Here is a 15,775-nt window from a genome sequence, read left to right as displayed (position 1 = left end):
TGTAGCTAACCCCCAAGCCCTTCCCTGCCTCCACCTGGCTCCGATCCATCATGGGTTATCAGAAACTTTCCATTTAAGGTTGCGTGGCTGTGGGCCCTGCAGCCGGGTTCCCGCTGGGTCTTATCTGTGTCTGTTTGTCTGGTTGGCCCTCTCTCTGTGTCTCTGCCCAGGTCCTGCCGTTTCTCTCTTATCGTGATGGAAGTGCTTGTCCTGATAAAATAATTACCCACCAGAGCACAGTGGTTCTGATCACCAGCTGCTGTTTCTACGTAGAGATCAATCACAGGCATCTTTTCGCAGGGGAAGTGGGCTGGTCAGGCCAGTTTACTAAAAATCCCATTAAGAGTCTTACTGTGAAATGCATTATATTCTTCTGGCCTTGCAATGCAGTTATTACCAGAAAAAAAAATACAAATTGGGCCAAGGAGAGGTGGAAATGTGGCTTGCTGATGTCACTGAAGGGTTAAAAGGGAGAAAGTTCTGGGCTGCAAGCAGCGGTGTGAATAAATGTGGTCTTAATTTAAGGTTATGGATTTTTTAAAAAGCCTTGCTTTTTGTCTTCACAAGCCTTGGCACTCATATCAGTTAAAAAATAATTTAGACAGAAAATAAATGTTGGAGCAAACTCAAATTATTATGTGCATTTTAAATAAACCTGTGTTTTCTGCCACAGACACAGCGTATGAATAATAACATTAATAGTGATCACAATCATTTGTCAACTGATGATCTTTTCCCTCCGACCTTCCAGGCCATGGGTTCCTGGCCCTGCTATTTAACTCAGCCCAGGGCCTGTCCTTGGTGAGGGGGGCTGATGATAACAGTCCCCACTCCGTCTGCAGGGTGGAAAGGTAGAAAAGCCCAGGGTTCTGGTCCCAGCTCTGCCCTAATCAGCTGGGTGCGCGTGGGTAAGTTGCTTCATGCCTCTGGCCAGCTGTCAAAGGATGGAACGGTCTCCAAGGATGACCGGGGGAGCCCATAATGTGCAAAATCAAAAGCAATACAGGAATGTCGCCTGGGAAAATTTTTTTTCCCATTTTTTAAAGATGAAAGGTCTGAAAAAAGGCACAGACTCAAAAGGCAACTTCAACAAAGCAATTATTAAATAGAGCACCGGAGGAAGTTAGATTAAGACTCATTTTTTTTTTTTTTTTAATTTGTGGGACAGTTTTCTACTGAGTTTCTAAGAGCACACACACATACAAACACACATAGGTACACTTTGGTCAAAGGCAAATCCACGTAAAATGTACACTTTTCGGCTTCTCTGGAAAGAAGTTTTCTCTGATCTACAAAGACAACAACAACATCATCGGGAAATTATGATCTGTTTAATTCTTCTAGTAGTGTAAAACTGTCCAGATACTACCAACAGAACAATAACATGTAAGTTCGAACCATATGAAATTGTCATTTCTATAGGCCAAAAGGAGTGAATATAAGAAATTTCTTATGGTTCTAATATTATATATATATGGTATATATGTAAGGTATATATATATACTACATATCAAAAGATATATATGCACTATTATGTTTGTGTACTTATATATGTATTATTATATATCAAAAGATATATATGTATATAATATATAAACCATTATAAATTATATAATAATAATAATATAGTCTAGAGAACTGTGATTCTTCTATATTCTTATTTTTCTAGCAAATACTTTCTCAGCAAAAGACTGGTACATTCTTCATATTCCTATCCTAACACTTAGACTGAGATGGCATAAGACTTATCAACAGAACACACTTTGGCACCCCAGGTTACATTTCTAAATATGGGATCAGACCCTGATTTGGTCCAATAAGAATATCACCAGATGTCGACACGTGCAAAGGTCCCTCGGAGGCACTAGCTGGGATGTGGGCTCCCAGCAAAGGTGAAGGGTGCCCTGAGCTCTTGGCGAGAGTGAGCCCAGTGGAGCTGGGCCCAGCAAGACCTGTGCACAGCTTCACTCAGAGGTTTGAGGTCATAATATATATCCCTGGGGAGAGATGCTTTTTTAGTTTTTTTTTAGCAGAGTTGAATGGCAATTATTTTTTATTAGTGATTTTAAAAATTAAAAATACATGTATTATTATACCCAATAATGATTTCAGGGACAGCTACTGTGATAGACTATTCCAGGATATTTTCAAAAGAAAAAGATGAGGCTGGTAAGAGTAGGGAAGCTTCCATGAATGAAGTGAGGGGATTCCAAAATGAATAAGGAAATAATGATTCCAGAGAGAAACAATCAAATTTTTCACTGATTAAAAATTTCACTTCCTTATTTTATGTACGTAGGTCTTTATTTGTTGCTCCTTCCAATTCCATAAAACAGCCAGAATAATCAGACCAAGTGCTTCCTAAGAGGTATTTTTCAATGGAGATAACCGTGAATTTTCTTTGTGAAAAAAAAAATCAAGAAATATGGAAAAGTATAAAAGAAGAAAATAAAAATCACCTGTAATCTCATCATCCAAAAAGTATGATTGCAGAGCGCTTTTACCCAGACGTTTTTCTACACATATACATTTTTAAAATGCTCAAAAAATCAAAGCATCCTACACCTCTGTTTCCAACTTTTTTTCCCCACTAATTGACATCTACATGTCATGGACATTTTTGCATATCAGTAGATACAAAGCTATTAGTCTTTTAAAAGTGACTGCATAGTATTCCACTGTATGCTTAACCAATCATCTATTGATACACATTTAGATTAGCTTCTGGTTTTGCTACTATAAACCTCACCGAGATAACCAATCTTACCATACACGTCTTTGTTTACTTGTTTGATTATGCCTTAGGATTCTCTCCTACAAGTGGAATCTATGAGTCAAAGGACAAGGTTTTTGTTCTGCATTGCCAAGTTGCTCTTCAAAAAGGCTGTACCTATTTACAGTCCCATTAGTGGCAAATGTAAATGCCCATTTCCCCTCACTTGGCCTGGGGAGGATGAATATGTTTAATCTTTGCTTAGCTGATAAATGAAAAATTATATTGTAGAGGTTCTGTCTCACTGGTAATCAAAGAGATACCAAATGAAATAGCACCTCTTCAGTCTTCACATAGAGTTGATCTATAGTTCTTCTTTTGTGGCTTGCCTACTTGTGCCTTTTGCCCATTTTCGTATCTCGGTATTCCTCATTTTCTTATTGATTGAAAGAGCACTTTATATATTAAGGATACTCTTCTTTCAGTTGCTATCTATGTAAAAAATATTTTTGTCAGTGTTTCACTTGTCCTTTGTTTCTGCTTTTTTTTTCTTTTCAATGCCAAAGGTTTATGTTTTATGTATTACAGCAGTTAACATCTAAGGGTTTCAGTCTTCAGGGTCACTCTAGAAAGGCATCCTATTCATCTGCATTCTATTTTTCCAGTCATACTGAATTACACTACAGTTATAGCTCTCTTTTCCCTCCAAACCACATTTCTTGTTACTTTCCAGAGGTTCTGGAGGGAAAGCATAAGGGACCTTGGAAACCAGAACAGAGGAAATATGACTATTAATAGTAACACTTGATATTTCTATTTTCAGTGTGCTATAGGATCACTAATTAGTAACCCCCTTAGCTTAGCCCCAAGGGTCATGCTGGCTGCCATTCACTCACTCTACAGGATACTGAGGCATAAGACAGGGAAGGCTGAGGCATTCATTTGGTGGGCAGCACTCTACCAGGCCAAGACGTCAATCCAGACTCCTGATTCCCCATCTGTGCTTATATGAAGGTCAGGCACTTTCCTCCACAAAGGCTGGCAGATCTCTTCCATTCTGGGACTCAGACCGTCAGGATGAGTTCTCCCACTGAAATGCCACTGCTGTTCCTTCTCCCTTCCCAGAAACCGGAAATCAAATAACCTAGAGGATGGTTTGCAACCTGGGGTTTTCTAACTTCGTCTCGGACCACCAAAAGGATTGTACCACTTTTTAATTCACTGCTAATTTTTTGACAACCGGGATGCCTACGGCGCGAGTTAGGGAAGGCAAAGAAACGTGGAGGAAATGCGTGGATGGAAAGTGCCTTCTAAGTTGGTGCATGGTGTGCTCCCAAGGCGGCCTCAAGTGAAACTCATTCATACCACGGAGGTCAATTGGTCTCCCTCGTGTGCCAGGCACCCGGCTAGGGGCTGAGGGAACAATGAGGCTTGGCAGCTGTGACGCTGATCTGCTATGCACTGTTATGTTGATGCTATGGACAGTACGGGGCTCTGGGCAGAGCAGAGGAGAGGTTCCTGGAGGGGTGGTCTCTCCGCGGAGATCCAACAGATGCACAGGCATTCATCGGGAAAGGGGAAATCTGTGGGCCTGAGAGAGATGAAGGCAACGTGCAAACTTCTGAAGGGTGGGGTGGGACGGAAGCCAGGAGAGTTGGATTCAGAGAAGATAAGGTCTTACGGCAGTATTTCTTACATTATCTTTGGAGAAGGACTAGGGATTCCCCCCCCACCACCACCATCATGTGTCCCAGACCAATACTTTGGTGATAAAATACAATAAAACGGATTAGCAAAAATTAACAGGCATCCAAAATACAAACCCCATTTTTTTTTTTATTATTAGCTTCAGCAAGCAAAAATTCCTCTGCCAAATTGCTACAAAAGTTTTTGTTATTCTTCATTTCTGTACTTAACCTCGTGGCAGACCAGCAACAGTTTGCCTACTGGTGTGGGTCCACAAAGCATGCTTTTTGAGCGGCACTGAGGCCGGGCTTCCTGGCAAGAAGGTGGGGTCAGCAGCAGCAATGCGGCCAAGGTGTTTAGTGAGGTGCGGTCGGCTAAGGGTCCTTTGTGTGTAACAACAAATAGGTGGTTGCAAAGAGCAGTTTCGATGGAGTGGTTGAGACAGAAGCCAGACCAAGCGGGGTTGAGGAGTTCACCAGAGTTCACAGCGACTAAAAACATGGAAGGGAAGATGAACTGCGATAGGAAGCGCTTAGGCCTGGCCCAGAGGCCCCGCCCCGACAAGGTGGGTGGGAGGGCCCAGGACCCAACGCCAACGCGGTCGCCGCCCCGTGTGCAGGGCATCCCAGCCGAAAGGGGAGGGGGGGCGGGCGGCCGAGGACCAGGGTGGCGGGGTTGCTGCGTGGCCCGACTACCACTGGCAGGAACCTGAGCGCACTCCGAGGAGCGCTTGGCCTTCCTCTTCAACGACGAGGCGCTCTGGGCTGTGCACCTGCAGGCCGACAAGGGGCCGCCTTCCGCGCCATGTTCAGGGGCACGGCACCGCGTGCGCCCAGATGGAGCTGCCGGAGGCGGAGCCAGCCTTCTACCTGGCCCTGCTCCAGTTTCTCTGCTCCCCTGAGGTCACGGCCACGGGCACACCGCGGAGAAGCATGCAGTGCTGGCGCTCGAGGCCCACGACGCGTTCCTACAGCCGACGCGGGCCAGACTCTTCCAGAACGGCAGCCGGCCGGCCCTTGCCTGGAGAACGCCGGCAAAAACACAGCGACACCATCTCTGCCGAGGGCTTCACAGACATCGCTGGTGGCCGGGCTGGGGCCGAACACCCTGGGCATTCGGAGGTACGCTTGTTCAGCATCCTAGGCCACTGGTCCGAGGCTGAGGGTCGGCGACAGCAGCCGCAGGTGAGGCCTGGGAACAAGTGCAAGGTTCTGGGCGAGGTGCTCGCCCTCATCCGCTTCCCCCTGATGACCCTCGAGGAGTCTGCTGCAGAGCCCGCGCAGAAGGGCATCCTCGTGGACCGCGAGGCGGGCAGCCTCTTCCCGCACTTGACCGGCCGCCCTCAGCCACATAAGGACTATCATCCACCAGGGGCGCTCCTGCCTCCGCAGGAAGGGGTGCGGCAGCATGAACAGCCTCCAGCAGGGGGAGAGCCGCTGGGGGTACTCTCCATCAACGAGAGCATTTTCGTGGTTGGCTTTGGGCTCTGTGGCTCCATCCACGGGCCCACTGATTACCATGTGAACAGCCAGATCATCCACATGGACAGACCACGGGCCAGAACGACAGCGGTTTCAGCTGTGAGGGCTCCACCAGCACCTTCTGGAGCCACACAGCGTGTGCCGTGCTGAAGGGCCTGGACTCACTCATTAGGCACCAAAGGCCTGCCAAAGGTGACCCAGGAGTCACCCACGACGGAGGGCCAAGACGTGCTTTACCTTCCGCTCTGTGGTCAGGAACAACAAGGCAGGTCCATGGAGGACAGGCTCATCTCGGAGGTCATCTTCTACACTTAGGCCCTCCAGGCCCCCAGCCTTGTCCAGGGAGGATGGCCAGGACCCTGAAGTCACCTGATGCAGGTAGGCCACTCCACATTTCGTGCCAAAGCCTGGTGGCCCCCGATGCTGTCTCTCTGCCCCCTGCTACGTTTCAGACCCTCAGGAGAGGGTCTCCACATTCCCTGGTGGTGAGCACAGCTTCCTGTTTAGAGGAGCCAGGAGGCGGCTGGGTGCGGGGCGAGGGCCGTGTGAGGCAATTCCTCGGGACTTGGGGTACAGGGCTGGCTTGGTCCCTCCCTGAGCTGAGGGTTCACCGGGTCCCTGGGTGTGGTGTCCTGCCCACTGTTCCTGCATCTCACGGTCACCTGACCAAGTGCCTGACCGTCGGATTTGAATAGGTTTTTGTCTCGTGTTTGTTTTGTTTAACTGCACGTGGCGCAACGTCTCGGATTTCCATTTGTCTGGTAGGAGTATGGAGGGGGCGCTTCTAGTGCATTCGGTTGGAGTCTTGTGTTCTTTTGTTCTAGTCAGTTCACTGGGGATGTTTAGGCCATCCTGAGCCAGGCTCCCAGCACACTGGCCTGAGCTCTGGAAAGTAGGACTCGTAGGGGGGCATCCCAAACCCCCTTGAAGTCCTGAAGGCTGCCTTCCTGCCATGCCCAGGCCCACCCAGTGACCTAGTGAAGGGCCATACCTGTCTAGCCTCTCTGAACGAGCCCTTACCAGTCCCTGAAGCTGAGTGCATGGACCTCAGACCCTATCTTCCTGGGAGGGGCAATGCTGTGAGCCAGCCTTGGGGGCCATGTCCCTGGCTGGCCCTCCTGTACAGACTATAGCCCTGCCCCACCTGGCCTCGGAGTGAGCTGTGCTCAGAGGTGCTGGAGTGCCCGGCCCCTCCCCCAACTTCCAAGTACCTCCCCACTCCCAAACCCTGTGTTTCTGCCCCAGTGATTTCTTCTGGAACCTGTCCTCCCCAAAGCTACGAGAGATGTGCCCTCCTCACACCATACCCTCAATTTTTTTTTAAATAAAGAAAAGAAATATACCTGCAAATGAACAAACAGAAAACAAAGATAACCCCAAGAACAGCTTAGGGTTTATATCAATAAGCATCATCCTCGTTTACACCAAACAGTTAACAAAAATCTATGTTTTGACATGGAATACAGACAGACGGTAATGGGGAAAAGTGTGTAGTAGAGTAGCAAATGTTTTGGTCTAAGAGTCCAGAGGCCTAGATTATCATGTGGGGCCAGGCAGTCTTAATCTGTGTGATCTTGAGCAAGTCATTTACCCCCTCTGCACCTCAGTTTCCTTCTCTGCCAAGTGAGGGGATTGTTCAAAACCTCTTCTCTTTATTTACCTCCAGCTTTGGCATTCTTTGACTTTACTGTTAAGTGATCACCGTAAACATCGATACTCCTCAGAATGGTGCAACTTTTTCCGAGTCACCGAATCCTGTCGATCTGGCTGTGCATCTCCAAGAGCTCATCCGTTGCTCGCAGACAGGTGCGAGCAGAAACCCCCTCACTTGGTTACAACTCGTAAGATAAACCTGCCCCCCGAAAATGTAGGACCCGGAACATGTGCTAAAACCCTCCACATTTATGGTGTTGCTGGAGAACCCATTTCATGGGCCAGCTGGAAGGGAGAGGCAAGAATCTAAGGGCATCTGTGAGCTGATTTGGGCTTTGCAGAAACCCAGAACAAAAGGTGGTGGTGGGAGTTGGGAGGTGGGGTGAAATTATGCTTGTGGTGCAAGCTGGGCAGGAGTGCAGGAGACTCTGCAGTGGGGTGATTCTTCCTTCTCTGCCCCAACCCTTCTGAAGTGAAGGGATCATTGGTCCGATCATTGGTCCTCATCCCTGTTCTTTCTATAGCTAAGAAACGGACCTGTCGTTCTGTCTTTATAGTCTCTGATATCCCAGCGTCCCAAATTCAGCAAATCGTGAAGTGTCGCTGCAGGTCTTTCTCGCATCCATTATGTATTATTATCTCTGAACCTGACTCCTAGCTTTATAGACCTTCCTATGGCTGTGTTCCGCGTTTCCTTCTGGGCAGAGTTAGCAGAGGCACTGAGTGGTCAGAGACGCAGATGCTGGGGCACACTCGCACTGTTCGGTCGGAGCAGAGGGAAGTGGCTCAGTGGGCCCAGGTAAAGAGTGAGCCGCCGGGCGCTCGCTGGAGAGTGGCTCCCTGCTCACGGGCAGGGGCCAAAGCTCGGGCTGCTTCGCGCCGGCCCCCTTGTAGCTTCCCGTCGCTCTCTGCCCGGTAAGCGCAAGCGGAACAAGCCGTTTGGGTGGCTGCGGCCACATCTGGCTGAAGTGCCCCCCTGTTGCTCTTCCCTCTCTCTGCTTTTCAGTCCCCACGATGTGGACTCATTACAGCTGTGATCGTTGCTGATGACATTAATGCGCTGTGCCGCGTCGGCGTGGCACGTGCCATCAGCCCTGTGGGGTAAGTGGGAGGTAATTGTTTCCCATCGGTAGTCCATTTTCTCAGATAAAGGATGCGAGATTCAAAAATAAACATGCACTCTGAGTCATCGTGACGAGGCCAGTGTGGATCTGGGGCAGCCATCCCATCTACCTTGAGTAGTGGGTGAGCCTGCTTTCTCGGTAATTCAAGTCGAAGGGCAATTTGATTCATTAACAGTGGCTCTGGGAGAGGAGGAGGTGCAGGGAGAGTGGAGAGGCAAAAAAAAAAAAAATCCCCGAGAGTTCTCATATACCAGCAGGGTCAGCGCAGAGAGGAGGGGAGGGCTGGCACGAGAAATTGGTGATTCATCAGCGAGGGCTCGCTGGTGGATGGGGATGAAACATAAGGGCCGTGTAGTTTCAGCGCGGGCTCCCACTGCACAGCCTCGGCTCCAGCTTCGGCTGCCCCGCCGAGGACCACGGGTTCCCGGCCAGAGTCGGGGACGTAGAGGGCCAGGAGCACCGGGCAGTGCTCGGAAGAAGGTGGGCAAGCAGAGAGGGCAGGACGGGGCGATGCCAGAGAGGATCTGCGAGGCCATCTCGCAGAAATTATGATGGGAAACAAACGTGACTTAGCTGCAGCTTTCCAGACTCTCAAGATGACTGGTAGGGCTTGCTCTTTCTTTCTTTCTTTCTTTCTTTCTTTCTTTCTTTCTTTCTTTCTTTCTTTCCTTCCTTCCTTCCTTCCTTCCTTCCTTCCTTCCTTCCTTCCTTCCTTCTTTCTTTCTTTCTTTCTTTCTTTCTTTCTTTCTTTCTCTCCCAAGATGACTGGTAGGGCTTGCTCGCTCTTTCTTTCTTTCTTTCTTTCTTTCTTTCTTTCTTTCTTTCTCTCCCAAGATGACTGGTAGGGCTTGCTTTTTCTTTCTTTCTTTCTTTCTTTCTTTCTTTCTTTCTTTCTTTCTTTCTTTCTTTCCTTTCTTTCTTTCTTTCCTTTCTTTCTTTTTCTTTCTTCTTTCTCTTTCTTTCTTTCTTAATTCTTTCTTCCTTCCTTCCTTCCTTCCTTTCTTTCTCTCTCTTTTTTTAAGGAAATTGCATCCTGCTGTTCACTCCTAACCTGTTAAGAACTGCCACACGGCATCCTCGATATGACTTGCGCCTCCCCTCAAAGCTCAGGGCCCCATACGTCAGGCATTTATTCAGCAAATATGTACTGAGCTCCCAGGACCTCTCTGCCATGGGTTGATGGTGCCAATTTCCCCTATCTGTCACGACAATCAAATGATTCTCCTTTCACAAATGTTCTCGAATGCCCCTTGATCCATGAGGCCCTCTTGGGCCTCCTCCACGGGCCTGCCTGCCGTGCGCATCTCCTGGCTCAGCACTGATCTCATACCTCCTGTGCCCAACTGCTAGTCCCCACCTGCTCCCCGGGTGGATGAGGTGGGGGCAGGGCTCTCCTCCCAGCGCCTCTAGGGCCACTGAGCCCCTGGAGGGAGTCGCACTTCGGGCTCTTTCCTGCCAGCCCAGCGCTCCTGAGCAAGGAGCAGGAGATTCCTTTACACCAGGCTTGCTCCAATCGCAGCCAGTCCCACTAATTGATTCATGTTATTTTATTTTCTGTACTGGTGGTTAGGGCCTCAAGCAATTTTATGTAAATTTATGAACCTTATGCAAATGAGGGCATCCCTAGACTAATTGCACACAAAATGGAAGCTTTGTGGGTACCTCCCCCATTCAAGTGTGCCCTGACTCCTTCTCATCCCTTAAATTACTCCCAAACTCCCCCATGCCCACAAGCCCCCAAGATCAGCAGCCTCCCCTTTCTACCAGCCTTCTAGCCTGCGGGCTTCTCAGTGACCATTTTGGAATGTCTGGGGGACAGCATCAGCTCTGCTTGTTAGGGCTGGTGGCTGCTGGTGTCCCGGCAAACCCTAGCCTTGGGGGACACTCCTCTCAGCTTGTTTTTATTTTATGCCGTTTAAATTCCATCCGGCTTCCTCTTCCAATCCTCCCAGGACAGGTAAGACCAGCCTACTGCAGGCTAGAACCAGCCCGAGGCTCATCGAACTGGCTGGATGTGGCCCCTTTGGGTAAGGGCAGGGCTGTAGGTGGCCCTCCCATTTCCAGGGGACCCTGTCCCCAGTCTTAGGCCCATTCTTGGTCTGTGCACTCTGACAGCTAATCCTCAGGAAGGTGCCATCTTAGGAGTGGCAGTGCCTGAGACAGGAATTTAGGCGCATGTGACTTGTAGAGGGAGGGCTCTTGGGAGAAGCCCACGAGCGAAGCAGGATAGGGTAGGGGGAAAGCTGAGCAGATGTGGGTTCTGCTGAAGTCTTGACTCAGAGGGAGCTCTGGGGTTGCCCACCTTGAGGCAAGGGAGTGAGTTTCTGTATCCGCCCCCCACCCCCTGCCCCTTAGACAGGCATTGGCTGCCACTAGCCCTAGGGGACGGGGCGGAGGGGGGCAGTGGCAATCTGCCAGGCATTTTGGGGCAAGAAGGCTCCCATCCGAGAAGGTTTCAGGCAACACCTAGCACATGGGGGATGGGTGGCCAGCCCAGGTAGGGGACCAACAGCATTTCCTGCTGGCTCTAAGTGAAATGCCAGGTCACACAACCACTGAGACCAAGGCCTTTCCATTTCTTTTATTTGTTTGTTTAACCTAATTTAATTTTAACATCCCTGTAAAGCAAGCCATTTAAATCATACCTATTTTATAAATATGCTAGTGCTCAGGGCAGGTTGCCACATGCTTCCAACATCATATGACCAGTAAACCTCCTAGACAGGGGAGGGATTTGAATTTGGACTGACTTCCCTGTGAACCTGTCCTGCCTGGCAATGGGCCAGGACTTTTGTCTCTAGCCACTTAGATGTCCAAGGTCAGGATGCACCACTTCAAGACTCTAATGTACCTAGGTTTTCTCAAGAGCCCTCTTTCCCTTATTCTCCCTTTTGTGTGGCTTCTTTTTACAAAATCCTTCAGAGGGTGTGTGTGTGTGTGTGTGTGTGTGTGTGTGTGTGTGTGAGTGTGCAGGGAGGCAGGCACCGGAGTCACAGAGCTCAGAAAGCAGAGCCAGAGCTTTCCTGCCTTCTTAACCCTTCCTTCGTGCCCCTTCCTTTCCCCCTCTGTCCCATATCACCCCCCCTTCAGGCCCATTTGGGCCTCCTCCTCCTCTCTTCCTCTCCCTTCCCCCTCCCACCTCCCCTTCCTGGCCCATCCCCCTTTCCTTCTTTCCTAGCTTACAGCTTTCCCTCCCCTCCGCTATCTTCCCCCGCCCCAGCTCTACGCACTCACCTGCTGTCCCCCTTATCTCCTCCCTCTTGCTATTCCCTTCCTTCCTGAGCCCCTCACCCTCCACCTGAGCCCGCAGGTAAGCCGAGGTCTGTCCCTCACGGCTGGGGCAGGTAAGCAGGCAGCCCCTCCTCCATGGCCCTCTGGGATGGGGGCAGCAGGAAGGGAGGCTGGAAGGACTCAAGGTGGTACTTGGATCCACCTCCCGCTGCCTGTTGGTCTCCCTTGGGGCGAGATGCAGAGGAGGAGCTGAGTGGAAGAGGAGGGCGGCTGGAGGGGATCTGTTTATCTTGACTCAGGGAACAGCCCGTGGCCAGGCAGCCCCGGCCAGAGAATGGCTAAGCAAGGAACACTGGCCAAGCAAGGAACACGCTGCGGAGCCTCGGAACCATGTGGCTGCCAGAAGGTAAAAGTAAACTGATGACAGACGTCGCGCATCGGCCCCATACTCGCTGCCCTTTGGCCCTTTGTACAGATGGCAAGGTCATGGTTGACCCGCCTTTCTCCGGAGAGGCAGTCCTCATGCAGACCAACTGGCCAAGGACTATAAACGTTATCAGAGCCGGCATCTGCAGTAGCTCTTACCACGTGTCTGGTGTGGTGCTAAGTCTCCCCATTTTACAGATGAGGAGACAGAGGCACACCGAAGTTAAGTCACACAGCTGGTAAGTGGTAGAGCCAGGGTTCAAACACAGGAAGTCTGGCTTCAGGGTCTGGGCTGTTAACCACTGTTTCAACAACTCCTCATGAAGTGTTTTGCTATGCCGGATGCCCCATAGGCGCAGAGAATGGGAGAGAGAATGATCTGGAACTCCTTTCTCCAGACGGCAGCCAGGGAGGCAGTCCCATTTCCCTGGGGCAGGTGGCCACAAAGCTGGGAGTTTCTCTCTACCCTTTCCCTGCATCCATGGGCTGTGTGTCTGCGGGTTCCTGTGGCTCTGGTCTTGTGTGGTGATTCTGGCCAAAACGCAAACCATCGGAAGCCTATTTCCCCAGGAGCGGTGGGGAGGGGGGTGGATTCTGAGGTTTCTTCCCCCCTGGGGACTTGCCCTGGGAGCCACCCTGTGTGTTACTGCAGGAACCTTATACACTGCCCTCCTCAGCTCTTCCGCCCCCGTGGGGGACACTCGCCACTCGTTGCACTCGTGCCTGGGGGACTGGACAACCAAAATGAGTCACAGAGGGCACAGCTTTGCTGTAAAGGAAGGAAGCACATCACCAGGTGTCCTAAGTAGTCCCCTATGAACGGGGCTAAGAACCGACGCCTTCCAAAAACCCTTCTAATTTAGGCATCTGTGACAAGAGCAGTCACTTGTTGAGGCCTTCCTCGGTTCCAGGTTCTTTACAAATGTCATTGCATGTCTACGAACCAAGTATCGTTACTCCCACTTTAGAGAGAGGAAAACTGAGACCTGCAGAGGCTGAGTGGCCTCCTGGCCTGAGGCCGCCTGATCCCCACACCTGTGCTTTCCCCACACGGCGTCTCCCTGCCGGGGTCGGAGAGGAGCTGTGAGGTCCGCCTGCCAATGCTCCCCACTCGGCTTTGCCCACAGCCCTCCTCCCCTCCTCCCCTCCTCCTCCTGTTCCCTCTCCTTCCTTTCTTTCTCCCATTTCCCACTGGCAGGTCCACCTGCCATCTCCCCCACCCCCAGCTCAAGCCCGAAGGGGGAGCAGTTGGGGTAGCAGAAGGAATGGCCCCCATCCTTTCCTTTCCCTGCACCGTCGCTCCCCGGTCCTGACTCCTGACTCGATTATAGTTACTGCAGTGGTAGAAGAATTAAAATCTAAAGTTACAGGGATCACAGGGCTGAGGACACGGTCAGCCGTGCGTGCGTGCGTGTGTGTGCGAGTGTGCGCGGGTGCCTGTGGGCGTGTGAAGGAGAGTGTGTCTGGGTGCGGGTACGGGTGGTGCCCGCACGCTCAGCAGTGTCTGCAACGGGGAGCAGAGTCGCTTTTAGCAGAACAGGAAAGGGGTTTTCGTGCGGACTCAGTTGGCACTGGGTTTTCCCTGCAGTGTGGGGGGCTGGCAGCGGGAGCCAGACAGCCGGGCAGCCGAGGGCTGGGTGCACCCCAGCTTCACGGAGGCCCATCCTGCAGCTGCCTCTGGGTGGCCTTCCCGGTGGAGGTACATTGTGTCTGCTTGGAGTGTCAGAAGGGGCCCGGCTGACAAAGAAGGCTGGGACTGGGGAACCTCATGGCAGTTCTGGGGAGCAGGAGCCGTTTCGACCAAGGAACGGTGAGGAAGGGCAGGCTTCCCCACCCCTCTCCAGGGCAGACGCCTTTGACTTGTGGGACTGAGGAAAGAAGGAGGGGAGGGCCCAGGAGGGGTGCTAGGGGGACCTGAAGGGGCAGTTTAAGTCAGAAATGAAGGCTTTGGCTAGGACCTCCCAGCCAGTTGCCTGAGCTGAGGAAGGAAGGGGGGCTGGCTGTCCTGTCCTGGGAAGACCCAGATTGCACAAGTGCTTGTTCCCGAAGGCCTGGGGAGCCCCCTCTGTGTGGTCCATTGCCCCACCCCCACACCGCTGTCCCTGCCAAACAGGCTGGACCTCACGGCCTTCTCATTATGAGGGCTGCCATTGACCATGCAGCCAAGGGGGAGGTGCGCGCTCTCTCTCTCTCTCTCTCTCACTCTCACCGGAGTGCTGAGAATCCATCAGGCTCTTTGACAGCACAGGTCTGTGCTAAGAACAAATGGCTTCTGATGGGTAACGGGCCAGCAAGTGGCAAAACGACTGTCTCTCGGATGCAGTCTGGGGGATTGCAGGCACGTGCTTGCAGAAAGGAGTAGACTGATGCCTAATTCTGGTGGCCGTGCACCTCGGTGTTTTCATCTGTGCCCCACTATAGCACAAGCACTGCAGTTATTAGGGAAAGTATGATAATAAGGTGACTGAGTGGCCTCCGCACGTCCTGTTGCCAGGAAGACAAAAGCCCCATCTGTGTGTGAGATTTCTGATCATTACCTGGAAATCGGAGCCTCTCCGGGGCTCCTCACGTGGGGGGCCTGGTGGAAGTGCTGGCCAAGCCTTTGTCCCACCCACTTCTGACCTGTGTAGGCTTGCTTTGCTAGAAGGAAAACCTTTGCTGCCCTGTTCAGAGTTTTCTCTCAGGTAGAGCCTCCTCAGTCCTCATTTACAGGTAAGATGAGGGGTGCGTCTTAAAAGAGAGCGCTCCCTGCCTCCTACCCCCTCGGCCAACACAGTGTCCCTCTGACAAGGCCCGAGTCAGCCGGGCCAGGGCCCGCTTCCTGGAGGCCCCTTCAGACTCCAGCTTCTGAGCAGATTTATAATGAAATTCAAACAAGATTGAGGTTATCCAGGGTGAATGAGGCTGCACCTTGTTCCTCCTTCCTCTGGAGAGGGCGCGGACTGTAGATCTCAACCTGCTTCAAGAATTGTCTTTGAAAGTGGAGTTCACTAAGACAGAGTGGATATAGGCCAGGGTGAGACTGGGAATCGCCCCTGCTGTCCATTTAAGCCCCAGGGCTGCCATTCCCCAGCTTGAAGAGAATAAAGACAAGGGGCTTCAGGACCTGATCTGAACACCTATGTGCCCTTTCGATCTTCAGGAGGCTTCTGGAGTGAGATCACCGTCGCTGTGCACAGGAGCATACCCCGGCTGTGAACCCCCAGGCCCATTCTAGCCACCGTTCGGGGAACGGAACTCAGCCCAGTGGGAGGGATATGCTTCATTGCCTCTTCCAGCTGAGAATCTGTGTTAGTTTTCGGCTACCTCTTTTCTTTTGCCACCCGAGACATTAGCCCATCACACTGGGCTCTCCTAAGCAACAGAATGCGGTCCAGTGAGCGGGGCGGGGGGGGGGGGGGGGGGGCACCCCCCCCAACCCCCCCGGGGGAAGACGGCAGCGCGTGGGTGGGGGGGGCCCG

General features: G+C 51.4%; 1 pseudogene; it reads left to right on the top strand.

Annotated features, from left to right (window-relative positions):
* Nucleotides 1-4,898: 4,898 nt before the first annotated feature.
* Nucleotides 4,899-6,195, top strand: LOC110572943 (annotated as a pseudogene).
* The last annotated feature ends 9,580 nt before the right edge of the window (nucleotides 6,196-15,775 follow it).

The sequence above is a fragment of the Neomonachus schauinslandi genome, chromosome X (assembly GCF_002201575.2).
Source record: "Neomonachus schauinslandi chromosome X, ASM220157v2, whole genome shotgun sequence".
Lineage (NCBI taxonomy): Eukaryota > Metazoa > Chordata > Mammalia > Carnivora > Phocidae > Neomonachus > Neomonachus schauinslandi.
Note: the sequence above shows the minus strand (reverse complement) of the source record. Positions and strands in the feature narration are given on the sequence as shown.